The sequence below is a fragment of the Zalophus californianus genome, chromosome 3 (genome assembly GCF_009762305.2).
Source record: "Zalophus californianus isolate mZalCal1 chromosome 3, mZalCal1.pri.v2, whole genome shotgun sequence".
Taxonomy (NCBI): Eukaryota; Metazoa; Chordata; class Mammalia; order Carnivora; family Otariidae; genus Zalophus; species Zalophus californianus.
Window position 1 is genome coordinate 17646682 of NC_045597.1, and position 17671 is coordinate 17664352.

Genomic DNA, 17671 nt, shown 5'->3' on the forward strand with positions numbered 1-17671 from the left:
AGTAGTATTAAAATATTAATAATAAATATGATTAATCTCCATCCTTTAGTCCAGTTATGCTCTCCAAAGGTAATGATACTAATTCTCATAGCTATTATTTATTACCATCTTTCTAAATAAAATGGATTGTTGTGACACATCTATTTCTTTATTTTACCATTACATACTGTAATGATTGTAGATTAGTAATATGGTTAAATAATATCTAACCTCTGCAGATTAGTAATATAGTTAAGTAATATAATATTCAAGTAAATCGGTACTAATATGCTTTTGACTAGCAAATGTTATTTAATTCAGGTATTAGAAAATTATTTTCTTTTTAACTTGATATAACTTTTGCTTTTCCTAAGATAGAAATTTCCTACCCTGTTTTGTTTTTGGCTTTTAACATACTTTTCTAATTACCGGCCAAATATTGTCATCCTACAAATTATCGATCAATGGTTTGTCAATGACCTTTCCTACATTTGATGTCCCACATTTTTATCTTTAATAACAATAATTTCTTTCATTTTAAAAACAATTTAATTTTACCTTTCATTTTAGAATTTGTGTATATGATCTACCTATACTATTAAATCAAAATTATTTAGGAGAAAAATCATATCTTAATCATTTTTGTACTCTTCATGATATTTATGAAATGCATGTTATTTAAATTTAAATGAACTCACCTGTATATGTACACGCTATCTTTGCAAAGAATGTGTCAACCTAAAGATAATTGGTGAGTCATTTCATAAAGCTGCTGTACAATACATATTTATATTTTAAAATTTGCTGTTCTATTTCAGATAATAAATGCACTTTAGTGCATGTCTATATGAAGGTATTCATAATAAAATGCAGTTATCAGGGTTATAAGGAAATTCAATATGGCATAAACATGAAATATGCCATTTTAAACAAACAACTACAAACTCTTAGCATATTATCTCTGTGCATAAGTAATAATGTGTTTACTGACATAGAAAGCATTATTCAAAATTGCTTGACAAGAAGCCCCATAGTTATTTTTTTAAATATAAATTGAGTGATTTAGTTTTGAGAAAATTAATGATCACTTATTCTGCAATTACTTTTGCATTTCCTATTATAAGGGGACAGTTGTGATTTAACAAAAACATTTTTTAATATAGATGTGACAACTTATTCTTGGATACTGATTATGTGAGCCAATAAAGACAGAAAGTTAAATTTAATAAATTCTTAATTTGTTTTACTTCAATATCTTAATACTATTAGTAGTGTGAAGGAGGTCACTAAGATAAAAAAACAAACTTAATATTTTTGTAGTGACCCATTACCTAATAATATCCATCTTTATTTTACATTGTTATCTGAAATTATGGCATGCATGTGGTCAATATAATCGTTGAGGACATGAATATTAACCTCCATTTAGTCACAGTAAGTTTTTATATATATTTTTTCTATTAATATTTTGACAACTTAATTTGGAGTGATTTAGTTTGTGAGCAGCATCTCTATTAATACATAAGTTGAAACCAGCTAATACTCTTAAAAAATCTATTTAAAATTGAAGACGGGAGAATTGAAATGACCTGTTTTTAATCACTGGCATATCTAATTACCCATGTGAATCGTGTCCCCCATAATTAATATTAGGAAGGGTTAGCTATTTACTCTTATATCTTCTGTGGTTGCTCAGATCATAAAGAGTGACTAACATGAGAGAGTGGGGGGAGGTGTCAAAAGAGCCTACATATTTATCTTTTTTATTTAGTCTTTCCCTGCAATAATTTATCTTTAGTTTGTCAGTGTTCAGATTATCCATGACAATCACTTGTGAGGAAAAGAATTACTTCAGTTTTCCTGAAGGGAGCATGTTAATAAAAACTTGGACATGGATGGTCATTTGAGCAAAAAAACAAAACAAAACTGTGATTAGGATATCCATGGAAATTCATCTTAATTTTTAGAGGTTACTTAGCAAGAATCAGAGAGAGAGGGAGGGAGGGGAAGGGAGGGGAGGAAGGGTAAGAAGGGAGAAAGACAGAAAGAGGAAGGAAGGAAGGGAGGGTGGAAGGGAGGGATGGAGGGAGGGAGGAGGGGGGGGAGAGGGAGGAAAAGAAAATTACAAAAAAGATGCAGAGAGCCTAGCTTTTATTCTTCATTCCACTGGTAAACCATTTGCTTCACAAGTTTTCATTAATTTCACAATGGCAATCACCATGGAAAGAGTGCTTCAGGGCTGCACATAACTGAGGCATTAGATATTACTGGCTTTTAAGTTATTGCTCAAGAAAGGAGAAGTGCCTTTTTAATTTATTTTCCTGAAAAGTATGTAATTCCTATAGGTGGAGGGTAAATTTTTTAAATCCTAGAAGAGAGTAGTAACTGTAATCCTTGTTAGGTCACTACCAATCATTGCAATTTATAGGAGTTACCTGAAAGAACAGTAAAATTTTTGGATCGTCATTCATATCAGTCCAATAGTGATGATGTATGGCTGATGCCTGGAAACACAGAAAAAAGTCAGGGACATTTATCAAGAGAATCTTTTGTGAAAAATCTCATACAGCAGGACACAGGGAATGGAAGGCTTCTTAGCTTCCATTCCAGGATATTTAGTAACAAATATCACTAGGAGCTTCTCAGTGAAAAAGAAAAAAGTCAGTGTAAGAAATAAAAAAGCTTGGAAAAGGGCAAGTGGAGACAGATTCAACTGAAGCTGGTAGACCAGAAATCTAAAGTCAAACTTCGGTGCTATGATGCAAGTAAGGTTTAGAATGGGAAGAGCTGGAAGAACTCAAAGTTGTATCACCAATTGCTGCTTAGAATGAAACCACTGGCTTCTATGTGGAGAATGAATTCTAGGAGGCAACCTTGATATGGGGAGATAAGATGAAGAAATTGCAGCCAACCAGATGTGAGATCATAGTCTTTAAGGAGAGAGATAAGAGGGGAAACAAGAAGTAGAGGAGTTTGTGATGTGCTTGGGTGGGAGAATAAATTTTAATTCAATGTACTAAAGGATGACATATAGAAGGAAAGAGTGCAATCAATGACTACTCTTAGGTTACTGGGTTGAACAACCAGAAAATAATAGATTAACACTGGTTGGGGAAGATTTGGTGGAGGTGGAATCAAGACTAATGATATGATTATCGTAAATTAGATAAAGAGAGAGGTTAAGACTTTATTTCAAACTATTCTCTAATTTCTTCCTATTTTCTTGTGATGTATGTGTGCCTTTCTCCTTTCCTGCTCCCCAATGCCTACTCTCTTCCCTACTATTAAGTTACTTTGTAGCTTAAGTATTGAAAATTTCATTGATTTGAAATATCAGTTTCTGAATTTATTTATTGGCACATTTATTTTTTAATTTAGTAATCTGTATTTCTTCTCTCTGATCAACCTTGCCCTTTTAGCACTTTTTAAATTAATGTTTAATTCATTTTTATTATACTTTCGTTTTTAAGCTACATAAACATTTAAAGCCATTTTGTATTTTTTTTCAGAGCAGTTTTTCTGTAATTCGGTCTTGATACGAAATATTTTCATGACCATTATTATAAAGATATTCTACAAATTCAGTTTTTGTTTTTTACTTGGCTTAGAGATATTCAGTAACGAGTTTAAAAATTAAACAACAAAAATTAAACAATTAAGAGTTTTCTCAGTACTTTATAATATCATTATTAAAGTCTTATAGCATCATGTGTGTTCTTTTCCATTGTTGAATTTATTATCTGATTTCAACATTCTGTAACACATGACATAAAGGTATCCTACATTTTATACAACTGAATATATGAGCATATGTACTTACATTTATGTATTACATTATTTTATTTATATTTTCCCAATTTTTACTAATATTTTGCCTACTTTAATTTTTATGGCCTTAAAGAGGGATATTAAAATCTTTTAACAGTGTCTTTTTCTCTTTTTAGGTCTCAGTTAATATAATTATTGCTTATGCTTTTTGAAGCTATGCTATTTGATACATAAGGATTCATGAAAGAGAATCTTATACAATTATTCTTTTATGTCATGTTGTTATTAAAGTGCCCATATTTAAAGTTGATCATTTAAGTTATAAAATCCTATTTTTTTTTGCCAAAATAAATCCAATATCATCAACAGTATGATGGCTTTATGTTGTGGTAGTTTAAAAATGCATCTCCTAGTAACTAGGAAGAAAAAAGAAAAGAAAGGAAAAAAAGATACATGTCCTGAATGTTAGTACAATAAAACAGGTCAACAATGTTATGTATTTCTTGCAAATTCACTGATATTTGAATATCAAAAGTATATTATTATTAATACTGTCTATTATATTGGAATAACTTTGTATGGTGACAGATGGTAACTACACTTAGCATGGTGAGCATTTTGCAATGTATAGAATCATCAAATCACTATGTTGTACACCTGAAACTGTATTATATGTATTATATATCAATGAAAAAAGACAACATTAGTGTTCATAAATCACTGCAGACACAGTCTGTTTTACACCTACCAGTTATATGCCACGGCATATCTAGATTTTTTCACCTACTATTGCCTGCATCCAAATTATGTTATGGCCTTATTAAACAAGCATATTTGATTTAAAGACATAAATTCTGATTGCTATACATTAGTAGGAGGCTAAAGACATTGACATTCACTTTCTCTGTATTTCTATAGTAGAAGTTGAATTAAAGAGAGCATAAGCTTAAATTTTTATCATACCCTATATGTATCACCATATCTTTCTTCAGAAAACTTAGCTCTTTGTCACTATTCTTTAAGGTTCTTCAATTTTACTGAGGAAAAAGTAAATCCTTATTTATATCAGCTTTTTCATTTGCTTTACATACTTTTTGGGTATATATGTGGTTGGTGGGGAAATTTTCTTGGTCAAAGAAGTTAGGGAAATGTTGCATTTGTTATACCTTTATAAGCCTTCTCAGAAACTTAAAATGAGTGCTAATTAGCATACATAAGACCAATAGAAGTCTATTTTACTGCCTTTGTAATATTTAACACAAATTATTTTTTTCAAAATATTTATATCATTTTTTAGCATCCCAGAGAACATGCTTTGGTAATGTCACTCTAGATACATGTATTTTAAAAGCATATTCAGGAAGGGTATACAGATTCTTAAAGCCAATAGATCATTCCTGATTGTAAACTCAAATAAATAGAAATATCCTGAGGTCAGCCTCCTGCTGTGATTGCTGTGGTGGGTTCCCCCATACCACAGGTAACTACAGAAATGTGGGCACATTGGTAGGTCTGCATTGCCTACCTTATAACACTTCACACGCTACTGGAAATGCAAGCTTCTGTTTTTTGTGGTTCAAGTGATCAATATATTTGATGTTATGCCTATTACCTTTCTAGCACCATTTGAGATAGAATATCAGTATTATTTATGAAATTGACTATACCACTAAGTCTTAATTGTCAACATAAAACAACGGTTGTGGTAAAGTGAGCAGTGGACTTGGACTCAGAAGACAGAGGTTTAGCCTCCATCTATGTGATGTTTGGAAGTCTTAAAGTCTAGAAGGTCTTACCTGAATTACTGGATTCTGCTTCCTTAAATATGAAATGGAGGTAATCATATGTACAGAGAATGATGTGTGCAGATTGAATTATGACCTTTTTAAGAAGGAAAGTATTACCATTATGTCATTTTAGTTCCCATATTTAATGAAATGTCTCCTGTTGGATGTGCGTAGATTGTAAAATATTTCAGGCACTCTCATCAACATTTTGCCCTTTTATACAGTTAACTTTATTTTGCAAAAGATAATTCTATAAGAAACTTTGGTCTATGATCAGAACTTGTCTTTTGTGTGGGATAAGATCAATACCATGGAATAAAGATATAAGAACTTGAAAAGGTATTTGAAATGATCTTGTCTCTCAGTGTTCCTCCCCTCCCCTTACTGTTGAGGGAATGGAAGACCAGTGAGACTAAAGACTTGCCTGAGGTTGTACAAGTGAGTGACAGAATTGGTAATTGAATCCAGTACCTCTAATTGGCCATTCCACCACACTCACTCGGAACCAACCATCTTAATTATTTACAGGAGCAGGAAAATGGCTTCTCCGCCCAAAAGTATCTCATCCTTCTGCCAACTGGCTTGAAATTTGCAATATTAGAAAATTCAAGGGATTTGTACTTTTCAAATACACCTTAATAAATTGCAAATGTCTGTGAAGAGTAATAACTGAGTGATACTCGTTTGTATCAAACTGTTTTCTATCTGTATTAGTCAGCCAAGGATCACAAGACAACAACAACAACAAAAAAAGGGAACATTACATTTGGTAAGTGAGAGTTGATAAAAGATTCTTTCCTTTACTGAAAACCCCGGGATAAAATAAAATTCCTTAGCAGAGTGCAGACCTTCATAAACTGAGCCCCGTTCCTCTGCACATTCCCATTCTAACTCACATTCTAAGTGTCCTGAATACTCACTTGATCTATCGTCTCACACCTCGGTGACTTTTTCACATCCTGTAAATACAACTCCTGTCTGATTGTTTTTTCTCATCATGCCAGTCCCTACCATTTTTGAAGAATAACACAGGCTTGTCACCTTTATGAAATCTTTCTTACTTAATCTTTGAACCCTGCAGATAAAGTTAGATGCCCTCTTCCTATGCAATTACCCCCTTGTACTTACCTACACTGCATCCCAGTATAATATGGGAATATTGATAACATTTACACATGGTGTTATAAGGATTAATATACGTAAAGCATTTTGAAGAGCTCCTGGCAATTAAACATTATTTGTTATTATTGCTTTTATTAGAACATACATTAATATGTGTCCATCTTTTCCAGTGGGCCATGAACTACTTTAGGGCAAAGAATGTTGGAAGCACTGTATCCCAGTAATTATTATGTTTTTTATATACACGTCATAACGTCTGGCATAGAGCTGGCAATAATAATATTTTTTCACTGATTACATAGCTGAATTTTGTTGGGAAAATAAGTGTATTTTCTATCTAAAGAGGTCTCTGTGGTGCAATACTGGGCACTATAAGACTGAAAATGAAGGACTTAAAGCTCTATAGGAGGAAGAGTATGTTTGCCTTTGATGTAAGAATGGCCAGGAAATAAGAGTAAATGGGGAAGTATGATGGCATCAGACACAAGTTTATGCAACTTTATATTTTTCTCAGAAACATCCCTCTCTGTGAAATTGTTTTATTGGACTCATTGAATAACTTATTCTCTTATTTGGATCAACCTTATGAAGGATAAAATACATAGAAAAATCTTGTGATGGAACATTAATCATTTTCCATATGTATTCAAATCTCCAGAAAGTTAATAATAAAATATTCTAATGATAATCACTGAAACTCAGTATTTTTGGAAAATTTACACAAATGTAGACAATGGCACAATTCTTGATGTGCTTTGATTGCTCTGAAATGGCAGTTTTCAATAAATATTGAAATTAGGTGATAATCACTAGCATTATGTATTATTTATCAGCATTCAGATTGCCATGAATAAGGATGCCCTTTTACACATTAACCTCCCTTCAAAGACCTTAGATAAAAGAGCTAATTCCAAATGCAGTATTATTCTTTATACCTTCTTTTTTTTCATTCTTCATTATTTATTGTAGAAATGTATGTATACTCTTGGGGTAATAAGGGAGTTCACTTTTACCCAGTCATGTCTAAAATAGCTCTAAGCTAAAAATATTCTCCCTGGTACCCAATGCAAATAAGCCTCCCATGCAATTTTAATGGCTGATTCTTTGAAACTTTTGTAAAACTAAAGCTCTTAAATATTTGGGATCTCACAACAGTAGAAATAGTAAGAACATACCATTTTATACATACTGGCGTAAAATATATACCAAAAAACATGACTTCCTTGCCCTTGGAAACACTAGTTTAGTTATATTGCCCAAGAGAAAGACAAATGTTTTTAAGAGAGGGCATAGAATGCCTTCAGTGTTATAATAATAATTAGAACTTTTCCTTTAAAATTTATTATAGCACTGTTTGGAATAAGTCCTATATATAGAATTTTTTAAAGTTCTAAAATGTTTTAAAACTTTTTAAAAAGTTATTTAAAAATAACTGGGTTATTTAATAACTGGAAGAACATTGGCCTGCTATTACAATAAGAATCTTGAGAACTGCAGATTCTATTCTGTAGATATTTAATACTGTAGCTCTTTGAAGGTGGATTTTTTGAATTTTGAATGGATTACCTTATTGAAACTTAAATATTGATTACTTCCTTGCCATGGACATCTGTTACCTAAAATATTGGTTGTAAACTCCAGTCTCAGCAGTTGTTTCTAGGCAAAAGGAAAGAGCAAGGATGGAAGATGCCTGACTCTCAATGAGTGATCCAGTCATGGGATCACAAATCACACCCATGGGGTACAGGAAGGGGACGTCGCTATTTCCCCATGACCCGTACTGTGATGAGTCCCCCTATAATTAATTCTATTCCTTACTTGGGAGTCCCTGGTTGCAACTATATTTTTAAAGTACATGGTTTATCAGAATTTAAACCTGTTTGTCATTTATCCTAGCTCTTTTTTTTCTGATTTTATTATGGTCAAAAAATTATTTTAGACTTCCAGATATCTCATAGAAATATTTGAACTGCCTAGGGACTTCTGAGATTTTGGTGTATTCTGTGGAATGTATTGAAGAGGAGTTCTCAGGGCAGAGAAATCTACTCAGATTAAGGAAAATGGCGATCCTTTTCTTTCCCTTCAAAAGGTCTGAATGTTGTTTCTAGATTAGCAATAGCAAAATGTGTCTAAGCTGTCTCAGTGCAACACAGCGAAAATGATACTTTCCTTTAAAGTGAGACAAATAATTGAGGTAATTTATATAACCTCAGAATTGTCATGAATATAGTTTTAAAGCAAGATAGGAGTGCATTTTTTGATATTTTTTCTAGCTGAAATTGGAAGCCATTTATAGGCCATTATCAAGATTTCACTGGGAAAATTTTGAATTATAGGATAAACTAGATGCTACAACAGTGTGAAATTGTTCACCAACAATTCATGAGCTCTCTGGATTAACCGTACTCACATGAAATACAAAGCTCCTATTTCTTTTCTTTCATGAAATAGTTGTTTTTAAATGACAAAATATCTGTAACAATTATAAACCCAGAGTGTGTTTATTTTACCTGGAGTGAATTCTTGTTTAGCTCAAAGTTCAATAAATACCTTGCATTTCTTTCTTTTTGAACAGAAAATTTAACTTTACCCAAGGAAATGTTAAGATTGCTTTTATATTGAACTTCAATGTTAATACCACTCAAGTCTTGATATACTTTAACTAGGGTGAATCTTATGTTTTCCTTACTTAAAGGCATTAATAAAATGCATTCTAAGATTAGATGCTTGTGCCTCATAGGGTTTTCATGCATGAAAGCTGGTCAACACAGTAGGAGCATAAACCTCATTATTGGGACCAGTTCAGGTCCATTACCTTAACCAGTCTCATCACAAAGCACTCTATTTTTTGCTTACACACTGAATAGTAAATGGAAGTTAAATAAACTTTTATCTAGTGAAGCAAAAGAACCGGTCACTTCTAGTGTATTTCTTATAACTTTCTTTTGAATCTTAGGACAAACCTATCAGACAGGTATTATTTTCCCCTTCAGAAAGGTGAACAGAAAGGAGGTAAGAATTTGTCCAAAGTAGCAAGTGCCAGAATCTATACCCCTTCAACCACCCCCCTCACCATGCCACCCTTCTTTCCTCCCTTTTCTCCTCTTGATACATTTATTAAATACCTACTATGCGCTAAAAGAATTTTCCTTATTTCCCGAGTTTTGAAGATTTGGCTTTTTTTTTTAACACTCAAATTGCTGAAAGAGTAACAGGAAATTAATATTGAAACACAAACAATAAACTAGAATGTAGTATACCGGTCAACATGGAATAACACAGAATTCACTGCACAAAGGAGTAAATAGTTAACTCTTTGGCAGAGAGGGGAATCAGGGAAAACTGCATATAGAAGCCACTCTGACCCATAAAGAAAGCTGTAGTAGTTTTTCAAGGTGAGGAAAGAGAATTGAGGACAGAGATTGCAGATGCCAAGTTACAGAGGCATGGGATAGGTAATATAAAGGGAATAGTACAACTGGTGCCTATGCAGTCTGGTTGGAGCACAAGAAAAAACTGAAGTAGGTGAGACAATGTTGACATAGCTAAATTATCCAGATACGATGATCATGTGTAAATGAGTGTTGGGATTACAACTCTATACTCTGTCTCACAGACAGGGTCATGCAGAATTCTGGGCTCACATTCAACACACATTCAACACACACACACACACACACACACACATTTGGATGAGAATTTTCTATGTTATTTTTCATAATTTTCTACTTTAAATTGAACTTGAATGTCATTAATTAAAGAACCCATTCTTTCTCTTGGACAATTTCTCCCCCTACCTATCATATCTGGGGTCCAAAAACATTTATTAGACAAAGGGAAACCACATAAGATTTAAGATTTTATTAAAAAAATAAAAATACTTTTAGACAAGAGTCATAGACTAGAGGAAGAAGCAGCAAATTCCAAGCTTGACTGGGCAATTATATGGCTAAATACTTTTAGATAACTAGTCTGTATGGGTTTCCAACTTTCAATTTGTATAATGAAGAAGTATGATCAAGTGACCCAGTTTCTTAAAAATTCTAAAATGCAGGAGAAACTACGAATTCAACTCTATACAAGTAAAACTGATATAGAGCATGACTATGCTATTTATTGGCTTAGTCAGATTTACTTTCAGGTAACAGCACTGAAGCTTTTATTTTCCTGCTATAGAAAATAACATTTAAAACCTTATTTAGTAATTTTTTAAAACACTTTCAGAAATAGATCATTAAGTTAACATCTGTAAATAATGCAGAGGGCATAGTTTGGTGAGTCATTCCAATTACTTTTTAATCAAATAGAAATATGATTTGTTTATACTCTACAGTAATACTTACAATGACCTCTAATCAGGTTATATTGTAATTATTGCATTTATCAATGTATATCTATCTATATATTTATATAGATTTTCAGAATACTTTATTCTTTAGCCATACATTCAGTCATAACTACCATTAGGTAGAAGGAGAAGAAATATCCAACCATGAAAATCAATCTATTCACTTACTACTGCACTGTTTGTCTAAGTCCTCTCCCCCAACCCATACTGGATGGCAAAGTAGCAACTACATGTGAAGCTAAAGTGCAGGCGAGACCAAGGTGAGGAACTCCTTCTTAAAAAAGTAGTAACTATAAAGAAAAATATTCCAAAGTGAAAATAATGCAAAAGAGAGTAAAGCACATCTTTCCAGTATCATACATGGGTACTTTCTAACACCCCCATCCACCAATTAATTCTTTAAGAGAATACACCTATGCTTGACTTTGCTATTTACTATTTGGTTATAGCCCACATACTGCAAAATTAAATGTTAACCATTAGGTTTCTGTCTAGTAGAAAAATAATCCTGTACAATGTTAGCCAGTTATGTATCCATATTTTTAGTAGTGTTTATTTTATTTTATTTTTTTAGGCAGAGAGAGAGAGAAAGACTGGGGGGAGGGTCAGAGAGAGAGAAGGAGAGAAAGAATCTTAAACAGGCTCCATGCCCATTGCAGAGCCCAACAGGGGGCTTGATCTCACAACCTTGAAATCACAACCTGAGCCAAAATCAAGAGTGGGACCTTGAAATGATGGAGCCACCCAGGAGCCCCAGTGGTTTTATTTTAAAAATGTCAATACATACTCAGTTCTTGTAGTGCTCTTAAAGCCAGGTTTGGCATCTTATTGGTTCCCCATTAATGAATTAAATAAATATTTGACATGTATTTATTTTATATTTGCATGAGAGTCATGCATTTAACTTTTAACATTTACACTAACATTTACTGGGTATTTGTTATGTGCACTGTTCTAAGAACTTTAAAAATGTTATCTACATTAAACTTCGCAAGTCTGTAAGGCAAGTATGATTAAAATCCTTTTCTCAGATAAGAGAGTATGTGAAGGGTGAATTAAGTACTCTAATAATAATAATACATTTATTCCATTATTTATACATATTTATTGAGCAATTACTTTTCTAGGCACTTGGAACACAATGGCCCAAACAGATAATACCCTTACTCTCATAGAGCTTACATTCTAGTCCATATAAGAAAGACAGACCCAGCCACCCCATCCCTCCCACCCCCCACCACTCCAGCAACCCTCACTTTGTTTCCTGAGATTATATATAATGCAATACTACTCAGTCATCAAAAAATGAAATCTTGCCATTTGCAGAGATGTGGTTAGAGCTAGAGTATATTATGCTAAGTGAAATAAGTCAGTCAGAGAAAGATACCATATGATCTCACTCATACGTGGAATTTAAGAAAGAAAACAGATGGACATATGGGAAGTGGCGGGGAGGAGAAGGGGAAACAAACCATAAGAGACTCTTAGGATAGAGAACAAATTGAGGGCTGACAGAGGTAAGTGGGTAGAGGAGGGGCTAGATGGGCAATGGGTATTAAGGAGGGTGCTTGTCATGATGAGCACTTGGTGTTATATGTTAGTGATGAATCACTGAATTCTACTCCTGAAACCAATATCGCACTATATGTTAACTAAAATTTAAATTGAAAGAAAGAAAGAAAGAAAGAAAGAAAGAAAGAAAGAAAGAAAGAAAGAAAGAAAGAAAGAAAGAAAGAAAGAGAAAGAAAAGACAGTAAATAACATACAAAATAAAGAAACCTAATACTTTATGTACTTGAATTCACATTTAGTTCTGCCTGCTTTCAAACACCATACACTTAATCACTTCACTTTATAATCAAAAGTGTTAAAAATTAAGGGAAATTCATATTAAAAATGTAGGTTACTATAGTTATTGATTCTCTCATGCCCACTAGAGAGCTTACCTTGACCTACAAAAGTGAGACCTTTTCAAGGAAAATTATCAGATTACTTTTTCTCAAATCTGAAAACACCTCTAATGTTCTCACCCCAGGTCAGAAAACACACACACACACTTGCAAAGGACTGTGTGCAATTGCAGAAACAATATGAGATTCTACGTAGTGGGCTGAAATAGGAAACCTGCCTGCATAGCAATGCCTTCTGTTAGAAGGGAAAGAATAAAAAACATGTGCTCTCATCTCTATGTCTGATATTCCCAATTTTCTTTTCTGTACCCTCCCATTCTCTTGGAGGGACTAGAGTACAGGCAGCACCTTAAACAAAAATCCTCTTAAATAATTGTTATTTCTCTAATGTGAGCTAGTCTATTTAATCCAATATAAACAGAATTGTAGGTACCACTAGTAGATAATTGTGCTCTGTCGCTCTGCTCCAGAACACAATCATTAAAAGTAATTGTGTAGGTCTTGGAGAAGAGTAGGGTAAAATGAGACAGGGAGTTTTATATTTCTTCTTACAGGACATCATTTTTGAAAGACAAGAATAAAAATTTTCAAATTCCTCTCTTGACCTAATCTGATTATGTTATGGTCTCAAACTAATATCATCCAGGTACATTTACCACATAATTAACTAGGTACTGTCATTAAAACTTTTGGAAATTTCAGAACATTAAGCCATCTACAAAATATAAATATCTCTCAATCATTGGTTACTAAAAAAATTAATTGTCCTTTTGACTTGACAGAAATCTCAAAGAAGGTATAGCAATTTTTTTAAGGGAAGTCAGTTTCACCTGAACCAAACCAAGTCATTACTTTGGGGCAAAACACATGTGATTTAATAGCTTATGAAATATTTATAAAATGAAATTCACATTGTACATTGTTGAATTTAAATTTATTCAAGAGGACATTCATGCTATCCCAGAGAAAAGGAAAAAATTTCAAAGCAAAGAAAAAAAAAGCAAAATAAGAAAACTCCCTTGGGATAACACCTTACAATTAAAGAAACAGTAAAAGCAATGTTAAATATCTAGAACTCTAATTCCTGACCCTTGTAGTTAATATAATCACACTCTCTGAACACTAAGGAAGGAAATCTAGACGTGAGCCCGTGCAGGAGAAAGCAACAGGCTTGATTTCAATTTATTAACAATCTACAAGTCTAAAAGTGAAAGGAAGAAGTACCAGCTTCATCCAATTTAGACTTCCTGACCAAATTACTAAAAAGTTTAATTCCTTTGTATGTAGCTTCATAAAAAACACAATTTTAAAAATTTCAACATATATGAATTCAAAATCTCTATCCCTCACCACCTTACATTTACATTAATATAAAATACATCAGATAGCATTTCCTGATTTTCTAGCTCTTTTAAATTATAGATTAAAGAGCTAATACTACATTTCTATTTTTCCCCCAGTCTTTTCATGCTGCCTTAACAAAAACCCAAGCAAACCATTTTTCTCTTGGTGTCCTAACAGTATATTTTGCAAAACTAGTAAAATGGCTGCTCATTTATTTTTCAGGCCTCTCTGATGCAGAAATGTTTCAAAGGGATAAATTACAGACAGAATTCTAATTTAACTATTTGCAAAATACTACTCTTTGCCAAAACTGATTGAACTTCAAAGCCTCCCTAAAACATCATACATAATTTATTTTAGGGAAGAAAACAATAAAATCCAGGACTAGACCTGGAACAATGGTATTTTAAAGAAGCCATAGTGACAAGCAAAGTATTTGCTTGGAAATGAATATATTTTTTAATCAAACCATTTTTTTAACAATTGTAAATCTGATAATATTGTAGGATTAATGTCACTAAGAACACTTCTTGTAGAGTACAGAAGAGAATAATTCAGTGTGTTTGTTTCCCCTTCTCTCCCCCTTTTCTAAAACTGTGCATTTAATGGTTCCTTAATCATATATTCTAGTCACAGATTTTTAATTGGTTTTTGACCTACATACCGGCATAGGTTGATTAACAATTCTCTAATCAAGGTTGCATAGCATTCATGTGTGTTCAATAATTCAGTGATCTGTCTGGGAAATGTAATGGGTCCCACTGTTTGGGTGAACATTCAGTGACTGCTGAAAGCACCCGAACACTTTATGCCCAAATTGCACTCAAATGCCTTAATGAAGAATCAGCACTTACTGCTAGGCACTTACTGCTATACTTTCTAGATAAATAGAAAACCCTGTATGCTGATGAGAAGAGACAGCCATTTTTACTGTGAAGAAAAGTCTGTATGTGAAATATTGAAAAATAAGTATAAAATGGAAACACACAATAATCAATAGCTTCTTCTTTGTAGACACCTAAAAACCAACAACACTGAAATAAAATTCCTTAAAAGTGCTAGACTTTAAATACATACTGTAAATGCTCATTAATGAGTAATTTTCTGATTAAAATAGAACAGGTTATTTCTACTCTATTTTTCACTCAATTTGGCAAAATTAGCATAAGAATAAAAGTGAGTATGAAATTAATCTATACAAGGCACAATTACAGTGTGTTGGCTTCAGTCTCTCTCACTGAGTGGTTAATTTGGAGAAAAAATAATAATTTAGAAAGTTCTAGATGCTCAGGAAAAGCAAGGTGTGAAAGTTCAGGTTTTAAAAGGCATATGGTTCTTCTTTTAGTCAACATGGTATTTATTTATTTACTTGTGGCAAAAAAAAATCCACATGAGGTGAGGACTGCGGGTTGACCATCAAAATCCGTTCTTCTCTCCCTTTTGAGCACATGGGCAAACTACATTTCCCAGCCCCTTTCACAGTTAAATATGTTCAAGTAACTAAGTTTTTCCCAGTGAAGGGATTTAAAAGGGATGCTTTCTACTTGCAGACCTGATCCTTAAGACAGTGAGATACCTCCTGAATTTTCTCTTTCCCCTTCCTCTTGTCTCAAACCCATATTGATTTAGCCTTGGCTGTGCAGATGATGATGATGACTCTCTGAATGATGTCACAACACAGTGGAAGGAAGCTTCATTACTGAGTGATTATATATAGCAGTGACCTACAGACCTAACTTCTCACTTCAGATTGTAACGCAAGAGACATATTTTTCTTCTTTAGGCAAGTGAATTAACGTTGAGTTTCCTTGTTAAATAGTCTAGGTTTACTTTAAATAATATGGCTATGAATGAGATATGTTCAGCCCTTGATACACCTGGAATTCTTCTGAGTGGGATGTGTTATGCCTTTTGGGTGCAATCTGTTAAAATATTTCCTTCGATTTTTGATACCTCAGATATAAAATAATCCAGATGTTCTCTACGGAATATTTTTATTTCTAACTTGTATAATCTAGTTTAGTAAGTTTCCTTGAAAGGACAACAAAGCAAAACAAAATTGAACCCAAACCCTCAGAGTTCCTTGAGAAGTCTCCATGGAGAGGAAAGGATTCTAGGGTTTTGGGGAAGAGGTTGCTGCTAAGAAGAAAGAAATGCTCTTAGACTTTAGAATAAGGAAAAACTGCTGTGTAGGTAAGAGTTAGCACTGCACACCTGAGTTGTTCAAACCCTGCACATTCCTAAAGAGGGGCCGTTTTCAAATACTGGCCCTTGGTCAGCTCTTGAGAATCAACCTCTTGGAATTGAGACCTCAAACTATGTTAGACCAATTTGTCTAGATGCTTTCAGCAAACAGTGGTATTTATGGCAAATGGATGCTTTCCTTCTGGGAATCTAGAGCTTTAGTGATGGAAGTCAACTCCTATAGTCACTATGTATATGGCTCAAGAGAGCTTCTTTGGTAGACAACACTTTGCATATGTTGTCACACCTGCTGGAGCAATTAAGTATGTCCTGTGTCACTCTAGTGAGAGAGGACACTTAGAAACGTGCACCTGATTTTCTCTAGAATATGCCCCATGTGTCTTTTCCCTTTGCTGATTTTGCTTTATATCCTCTTGCCGGGAAAAAACCTGAAACTATGGGTATTGAGATGTCTGAGTCTTGTGTGTATTTCTAGTGAATCACCAAGCCTGAGTGTTGGGGACCCCTGACACAGATATTCTCCTAATAATTTGTTTTGAGAGTGACTTAGGTCACTGATCTAATTTCTCTGTTTGGTTGCTAGCCAGCTAAATTTCAAAAGTATAGTCAGCCTCCAGGAAGGATCCCTGACTGGCTTTATTTTCTGCTGTATCCTATTTTCAGAGAGCTGGAGTATTCAAGAAGCTAGTGTTTTCTAGTCCTTAGCGGTGGGAGGTTACACTGGTATAGATGAAACAAATAAATAAAATAAACAAAAAACTGCCTCAGCAGCCCTTTAAAGGTGACCATGAGGAATCGGAAGGGCTAGTTTGGTCAACAATCCAAAAGGCAGGTTTATCTTTACAACTAGTCTTTAACTCCAATCAGTAGAGCCCTAGGCAAGCAAAGCCCAACAAATTGGAGAGCAAGTCAGAGTAAATTTATATTAAGTTTACTGAATATTTGTTGATGATTTAGTCTTTCAAAAGTCACAGGGGGCTCGGAAATTTTCCACCATAGTGCAACCAAAAGCTATTTATGTGTGTATGTATATTTCCTTTTATAAATGATAATTTAAGTAATTATAATAAATAAAGTAAAATAAATACAAGCCAACAATTATTTTCAAAGCATTGTGCTCTGGGGGAGATATAAATACTACAATTTTGGCCACAATATGGAAGTGAGGTATGTATAAAACTGATTTATAACATAGGCCTGAGTATAAT

The 17671-nt window shown here is 33.4% G+C and overlaps 1 protein-coding gene across 1 annotated transcript in view; it reads right to left on the reverse strand.

The window, feature by feature from the left end:
• GPC5 (glypican 5) overlaps positions 1 to 17671 on the reverse strand; it is a 1342862-nt gene that overhangs the window by 287034 nt on the left and 1038157 nt on the right. The window lies entirely within an intron of this gene.